Raw genomic sequence first — 8,552 nt, forward strand, 5'->3', positions numbered from 1 at the left:
CAGAAAATAAAATAATATACAGACATGGGTGCTGGAGTATGAACAAAACATTCTTCTAGAAGGAATTCGGAGAAAGTGTGAACAGGGTTTACCTCTGGAGAGTAGCTGGCAGGGTTGGGGAGGGGCCCTCATCCTACACATGTTCCCAGACATCTGAGACTTGGGCCGCATCTATTTCTCCAAAAACACCAACGGGGGAATGAGAGGTTGGTGAGATTTAAAGTCATTTTTGCATGTTTTATTTTTATGTATTTCTTTGTATTTTTTTTTTTTAACGTAATGGTGTTTTTAACAAATGAAGGGGCAGGTGGAGGAGGGGATGACTCCAAAGGAGCCACCAGACGTGTGGGGAGAAAACCCTGACAGAGTGGGGTGGCGAGATCAGAGGGGGGAGATTTGGGAAGAGGCCAGTCGAGACGTCCAAGTTCATAAGAGGCCCAGGGCGGTGATGGGATGGGGGCTGTGGCACAGTGTAGCGGCCTCCTGCGGGGACCCTGTGGGAGGTGTAAGACTGGTGTGGCTGGAGGAGGAAGTGGGAGAAAGGGACCCGCTGCAGGGGGAGGGCTTGGGGGGCAGCTGGGGAGGCCTCTGTGGTGAGGGTGCTGCTGGGGAGGGGCCCAGAGGGCTGGAGACGGGGTACCAAAGGCTGAGGGCAGACGCAGGAGGCAAGGTATCTGTAGCCCAGGTGGAGGGGGGACAGGCCTCTGCTATCACTGGCGGCCCATGGAGGGGAGGGCGAAGCTGGGAGCAGAAGCCAGGCCTCAGCAGCCCAAGGCCAGCCCTCCTGCTCTATCCCATTGGGTTGTGGCTTTCTGGGGACAGTGCCTGGCTTGCTTCTCGTGTTGACCACAGAAGCCCCGCTTCCAGGCCCTTTTGGTTAGCTGCTCGGGCCACTGGACAAGGCAGGCTCCTGATGGTGCTCATCCTCCGGGTTGCAGTGTGACCTGCAGCGAGTCTTCCCTACCCCCACCGCTGGGCCTCAGTTTCTCCTCAAAGGTCAGTCCAGCTCCAGGATCCTAGGATTGCATGGCTCAGTGGGCCTGCCAGTCTCTGCCCCTGATGTCTCAGCCCCGACATCAGCATTAAAGGAAACCTCATGAGGGGTGAGGTGGTTCTCCCAGCCAACAAGATGAGCCTCCTGGCCCAGAGATGACCTGGACACCTTTCCTATCACCAGAAGATGCCTGCCACTGGGAATTTCGCGGGTTCTGGGTCCAGAACGGCCTCGTTTGCTTTTCCTAGGTACTCTTGCCCTCAAACAGTCAGGTCCCGGTCCATACTCTCTCCCCACCCAGCTCCATGGCCGTCAGTAAATCCCACGGGGGCTCTCTGGGTCTCAGACTTCTCATCTGAGAAGCGAACATGATCATTGCTCCCACGTGGTTTTACTTCAAGGGTTAAATGAGGCAATGCATGTGACGATCCTAAAATATAGCAAAAGCTCCGTATCTGATAACTCTTATTAATAAGCTGCACCCCCATCTATGAAAACTGAAAGTGTCTGAAACCCATAACCCAGAGGTCTGTACTAGGCAAACACGAGCTTGTGTTCCAGGAGATATGTACACAGTCACTACCGCGCTGCTGATAATAAGGGGAAGAGGGAAAACATTCTACATGTCTCTTGGTAAGGGAGTGGACAAATAAAAATGGAGTATATTCATACAATGGAATATAGCCACTTAAATGGAATAAGCCAGAGCTAGATATATTAACATTTAGCTTTCAAAAACATTGTTGGAGAGAAAAAAGGAGGTTGCAGAGTGATTATGCATCTAGTATGGATCCATTTGTATTAAAAAATCCAAAACAATGCTACTTACTTTCTGCGGGTGCATATCATACGCTCAAGTATCAAAACAGGAATACGGAGCTACCCACCCAGCTCATGACAGGAGTGACCCCTGAGAAGGTGGGAAGGAGGCCAGATTGGAGGTGGTGGGAGAAGGGTCCTCGGCTTTGTCGGCAGGTCCTGATTTCTAAGAAAATGGGTTCGTGTATTTCTTATAAAACTAAAATTAATTTATGAAAAGAAATTTTAAAAAATCCCAGCCTCCCTATTTCACTAAATTGTTTGGAGGATCGAATTATATGTGCACAGAGAATGTGTAATTCATTTTCTAGAGCATTTTTTACCCACGTGACCTTATGGCATCCTCTCAACAAGACTTGAGATGGATGGATTATAATGCCTGTTCTATCCAGGAGGAAACAGGGGCGCGGGGAGGTGAAGCATTTGTCCCAGGTCACACATGTGGGGTGGGGCCAGAAGTAGGATTCAGACTTGAGGCTGTGTGGTTCTATAGGTTGGCCCTGCTTTCTACTGTTTCAGACTCTGGGATGAAAATACGTTTTGGATAGTCTCCAGGCCACTATGGTCATTAGGATAATGACGATGGGGGCATATCCTACTGCTAAGCTCCCTCTCAGGGACAAAATCCCTGTAGTCTCCAGGCAGAAGCCCTATAGCCCCACCTGAGCTGGCCCCGAAGACCTCAGCCTCAGGGTTAGGAGGCTGCCCTCTCTCTTGAGACCCTCACCCACAAGTTTCTGGGAGGCAGTATGGTGCTAAGGTCTAAGCAGGGGCCGGACTCACTCTGGAACCCTCTGTCAGGCATAGTGCTCAATATAAGTAGATGCCCAGGGAAGCCTGTGGCTTGGTGTCTCATGGGATTAGATTATTGGTGACAGAGAAAGTCACCACAATCTTAACTGGTCCTCATAAGCAAGAGTCCTCCCCGACCCTAGCTGATTGCCGGGGTTAGAGGGCCATTTTGAACTCTACCTTGAGGACAATGGGGAGCCATTGAAGGTTTAATCAAGACAGTGACATGGTGAGGTCGATCTCAGAAAGAACACACGGTGTGGAGCGTGGCTTTGGAATGGACAGGCCAAGAGGCAGGGGCCACCTGTGACGAGGCTGTGGTGAACAGTTCAGGTAACAGAGCCCTGAGGTCCCTTCTCATCCTGTGAGATACCTGGGGGACAGGGGAAAGCCAGGAAAGAGTGGGTGGCTGGACTAGATTCTGAAACACGCTAGGCTTTTATAGGAAGCTGAGATTAAAAAAAAAACAAAAACGTGATGTATATGAGAATGTGCTCTGTAAACCAAAAAAAAAAAAAAAAAAATTGCATACATCCACCCTGATCTCATTGTCATGGTCACAGCCTTTCTTGGACATACAACATCCCTGCCCCTTTGTATTCAGGGAACATCAACACAGCTCTCAAGCAAATTCCCAGCTCACCTGAATCACTTGGCAGAAACAAGTTTTTATGTCAACTCACAAAACCGACCCATGTAAGCCCTCTGACAAATACAGCACATTATTGCAAAAGCGGGTAGCCAGCTAAAGGGAATGGCCGGTTTTCCTTTTTCTTGTTTGTCACAGACACATCTGTTGACCTACACCCGGCATTCAGGATAATATCACACATGCCCAAAACTTCAGATTCAAGGGAAAAGCCAGAAAGGCAGGTGGGAGCATGGACAGCGTGGGGGAGGGAAGTTACAGCTTCTAGTAAAAACAGCGCCTGCCATTTTTCGAATGCTTACTATGTTCCGGACACATACACCAAGTCTTGTCTCAATCTCTGCCGATTTTATACGTGCCTTTTACAGACGAGGTGGATGCAGACGTAGGCGATCTAAGTATCTTACCCAAATTCATGCAGCGGCTAGGTGGCAGAGCGGGGGTTTAGAGCTTGTGGAGCTCGGAGGTCCACTGTGACAGCTTGTTCTCATCACCAGACTTGATGAATAACAACACTTTCCTTTCTGTCCCCGAAGACTCTGATACTGATGATTTTAATGATGTCGCTTCATTTATTCATTAAAAAAATAATTATTGAGTACCTACTCTCTGCTTGGCAATGAGGAAGGAGGATGGCAGGGGAAGGGCGCGGGCAGAGGTCGGGAGACAGAGATGTGTGTGCAACGTATCCAAGACACCCTGGACTGGCCAGGTTAGACCTTGGCCGGGTAGGGAGCAGTCCTGGGGAGAGAAGGGGCTGTAAACAGTGGGCGGAGATGGAGGCGGGGCAGGAGAGCACGGAGGGAGCAGGGAAGGAGTCTCGCTTCCTTATTTATTACCTCTGGGCTCTCAGATGCATGACTACCAGGCAAAAGTGACAAAATAAAAAGGGAAAGGAAAAAAAGCCAGCTACAGCCAGAATAAAATCAGGGCAAATAGAATAAAATCTGACAGCCAAGTATAAATAAATATTCGTAAAAGAGTTAAAGGACAGATTAAAATAAAAACACCAAATGCAATTCTTACCCCTTGACAAATGCAGTGTGAATTGGGTTCTTTTAATCAAATGTTTGGCAGGTGTATGAATTATTTATAATTCAATATCGGGTGGTTAAACGGAAAATGGAAGATGTTCCCGTCGTCTTCTCGGAGCTTATCCACCTCCCCCAATGAGCTCCCCGGGAGATGGGGGGGGGGTGGCCCCTCCCCCACGCCGGGCACAGCCTGGGATCCCGGGCCCTGGAGCCCTGCCTCTCTCTGGGTGTCACCACTTGTCCACTTGCTCCCTGGTCACAAGCTTTCATGCTGCTTTGGAAGGAGGCCCCTCAACTCCAGGAACAGGAATGGGAACAGCTGACCAGGGGTAGGGGAGCTGGATTCCGGAGACCTGGGTTCTTGTCCCCTCCTTCCACATACTCTGAGCATGCTCTTGGGCAAGTCTTTGCCCCTCTCTGGGTCCTTCTCCCTTACACGAACTTCTCCGTTGCCATCTTTTACTTTTCTGCCCCACATTTCAGTTTCCAGAATGCATTCTGACATGTGGGCCTCACCACATCCTTCTATGGCAGGGAGCGTGATAACCGTGCCCATTTTACAGAGCAGAAAACTGAGGTTCAGAGAGACACCTGGATGTGCCTCTGGTCTCACCACTGTATGAGCCTGAGGTGCGGCTGGAGCCCAGGTCTTCAGACTCCGCGTTTACTGGGAGTGTGATTCTGGGAGCAGATGGAGGTCAAGAATCAGGGGAGAGTGGGCATGAGCCCCAGAATCAGACAGACTCAGGTTCCAATTCCAGCTCTGAACTCACTGCCTGTGTGATGGGGGCATGTTACCTAACCTCTCTGGTCCTCCGCTTTCTGCCCTGCACACCGCACTGATGAGAACAGCTACCCTTGGGGCCAGTGAGGATTAAGAGCCGGTGGGGTCCCCTGCACAGTGCCTGGCCTCAGTGAAAGCCAGACATTGCTGGTCCTGGAGCGACAAGAAATTACACTCATTTTACAGATGAGGAAATTGAGGTCCAAAGAAACAAAGTGACTTCCCCAAAGTCATTCTGTGAATCAGTGACAGAGAACCTAGGTCTCTGGGAGCTTGTCAGACCATGTGCTGCTGGTTCACCACCCACTGCCCCCACCCCCGTCCCCCCCCACCGCCCCCACTGAACTGGATCCCTCCCCTCCCAGCCCCGCCCACAGGACATTCTGCTCTTGTCTGTCCCTGCTCCCCATTTCTCTGTCTCTCTTTCACAGACATGCACACACACGGGTGCACACACACTCACACACGCCCTGTGAGTGAGAATGGGAGTGGAGAAGCTCTTGGCAGCAAACGTTGTGACTTCCCTGAGCAGCAGATGAATGAATCCAAGCAGTTAACAAACGGCTCTCGGAAAGGTGGGAGAATGAAGGTAATTAGTCCCCTTAATGCCGATTTCAGACTAATCTTTCACACTTAAGGAAATTGTTCCAGTGATTTTCTTATTTTCAGGGGAGCTCGTTAAGTAAGAATTAGAAAAATAGATATGGTAGGAGATAAGAAAATGGATCTGGTAATGACAAGCTGTCTGAACGCCCCAACAGGGGGCTGGCTGGGATGAGTTGGAGTGACAGATCCAGGTCCGCCCAGGATGTGGGATGCGTGGCAGCCAGATGTCCCAGGCCCCCAACCCCACCCCAGGCAGGACGAAGACCCCTGGGAGCCTCAGCTCAGGGCCTCTCCAGAGTAGGTGCTCAGTGACGCTGGTTGCAGCTGCTGTGTTTGGACCCAGCGCATCTCCAACAGCCTCTGTGCTCCCGGGCCCTGGCCCAGGTTGGGGGATGGAAGGGTGGGGCACTCACCAGACAACTTCCCTGAACATCTGGAAAGACAGAAGTCTTTGCCAGGATCTGGGACTCCCTGCAGGGAATTCAAACCTCAGCACCTTCTAGATCCTCTAGGGAAGCTAAAGAACATGCATTGATTGCCTACTGCGTGCAAGCTGCAATGCTGGGTGCTTTATCTCCATTTCCCCCCAGAGCCCCAGGGGGTGGATGCCGGAGTCCACTGTCACCGTTGTATACAGGTGGAGACGGGAGGCTCAGAGGCAGAGCTGAGGATGCTCGGCTGGTCCTACTGGTGGTTTTCAGGTGTTCTCTTCTGTTCTGTTGTTAAATACTTTGAATAGCGCCTTTGGTCAAGTGCCTTGGCCAAGGCCACAGGGCTGTGAGTTCCAGTCTATAACTGGAACCCATGGCTTCCCCCACCGAGGCACACACCATTTCTGGCCCTCTGTGTAATGAGTCCTGGGTTGGAGGGGGGGCTTGGAGGGGATGACTTGGAGCCAGGAGAAGCGGGGTCCCCTGCGGAAAAGGGGGGCTTCCCTAGGTAGGAAAGTGGGAGGGGGGCCTACTGGAGAAGGAAGGCTGGACTGGTGTCTGTCTTTCTCAAATGGGCACAGGCTATTTTCTCCCTCATTCTCCTTTGCCACTCCAGTCTGCCACCTCATCTCTGTTAGGCTCTGGCCACCCCCTGACCTGCCGCTAGCTTCCCCTTGTCTCTCCAAATCCTCCAGAGCCTCCCTGGACTCCAGCCTGATCGCTCCTGGCCTTCATCCCCAACAGTGTCAGCTTTCTCCCTCACCTTTGAACCTAGAAGGAACCCAGGGGTCCCACTTCTAGCTGCAGTGCATTCTGGGAAGCTTAACCTTGCATATCCAGTGAACTGTGCGTGGACCAGGTCAGTGCCATCTGCAGAAACTGCCTGACGACTGGCTCTGGCAAGGAGAAGAGCTGCTCTTTCACAGGCCAAATGGGAAGATAGGACTTTGTGAAAATGTCAATATGACATTTCTCCTCCGGTCATGGGCTAGGCTGTGCATTCAAGTCTTGTCTCCCTTCTATAGCTCCAATCATAAAGTAAACCTCTGCTGTTCAGAATTGGTGCCTCTTTTGGAGAGGGCTCCTAGTGCAGTGGTTCTCAAGCAGTGATTTTTGTCCCCACAGGACATGTGCAATGTCTGCAGACATTTTCACTTGTCCAACTAGGGTGATGCTCCTGGCATCTAGTGGGTGGAGGCCAGGGAAACTGCTGACCATCCTACAGTACACAGGACAGCCCCACAGCAGAAAATCATCCAGCCCAGGATGTCATCAGTCCCAAAGCTGAGAAACTCCTCCCCAGAATCATTTGATCCAATGGCCCCATTAAGTAGCTTACCTAAGAGCTAGGATCCAGCTCTTCTTTTTTAAGATTTTATTTATTTGAGAGAGAGAGAGAGAACTTAAGCAGGGGGAGCAGCAGAGAGAGAAGCAGGATCCCCGCTGAGCAGGGGGCCCGATGCGGGGCTCAATCCCAGGACCCTGGGATCATGACCTGAGCTGAAGGCAGATGCTTAATTGACTGAGCCACCCAGGCGCCCCAGGACCCAGCTCTTCTGACTATGCCTCCCATAGGATTAAACAGTAGAAAGGTCAGTAAGCCTCCAAGTCAAAGATTCAGGGTTCTGACACTTTTTGTTTTCAAATCAGCAGACGTATATTGTGCTCCTAGTATGTGCCAGGCGTTTGTAAGGTGCGGGGTATTCAGTAGTGGACAAAATAAAGAAAATTTCTGCCTATGTGGAACTCACAGTGTAGTGGATTCTGAGCTGGGTCACCTTAGATTTGTCTCTTTCCCTCTCTGAGTCTGTTTTCTCGTCGCTAAAGTGGGCACAATACTATGTTTCTTCCTCTGTTGTTGTGAGGCTGTCTGAAATCTAAATGTCAAATACCACCATAGAACCTCAATGACCATTTCCGTGGACTGAATGCTTCTCCTTTCTGGAGAGGGCTGGGCAGGTGGTGGAGATGGTTTCGCAAGTGGTAGGGACAGTGTTCTATTAGAAGAGAGAGGGGAGAAACCGAAGGTATCCCTGAGCACAAACTGTATGCTTCTCACAGATCCTCCTATCACCCCTGTAAGGTGGGTGTTCTTTCACTCAAAGTGCAGATGGGGAAACTGAGGCTCAGGGAAGGGAAGCGCATGCTCAAGCTGGTCAAGTGGAGCTGCTGCATCTGAACCCAGCTCTCCTGGCTCTTTTCGTTCTCTCCTTTTTGCCATCTGCAGGGCCTTTTGAGGGGGTACAGGGCAGGGAGTCGAGGTCTGAGCCTGACCAGGCCTGGCCTTCAAGGCTTATTCCCCAGCATCCCCCCGGGGTCTCGGTCTCACCCCATTAGCGCTGCTTTAAAAAGTGCGGACCGACCGGGGCGCGTTATTGCCCACATAAATCAGGCGGCTCCGAGTACCGAACACCTTTAAACAAACAGCTGATGGGAGTGAAGT

Source organism: Zalophus californianus, chromosome 8 (assembly GCF_009762305.2).
Source record: "Zalophus californianus isolate mZalCal1 chromosome 8, mZalCal1.pri.v2, whole genome shotgun sequence".
Classification (NCBI taxonomy): Eukaryota; Metazoa; Chordata; class Mammalia; order Carnivora; family Otariidae; genus Zalophus; species Zalophus californianus.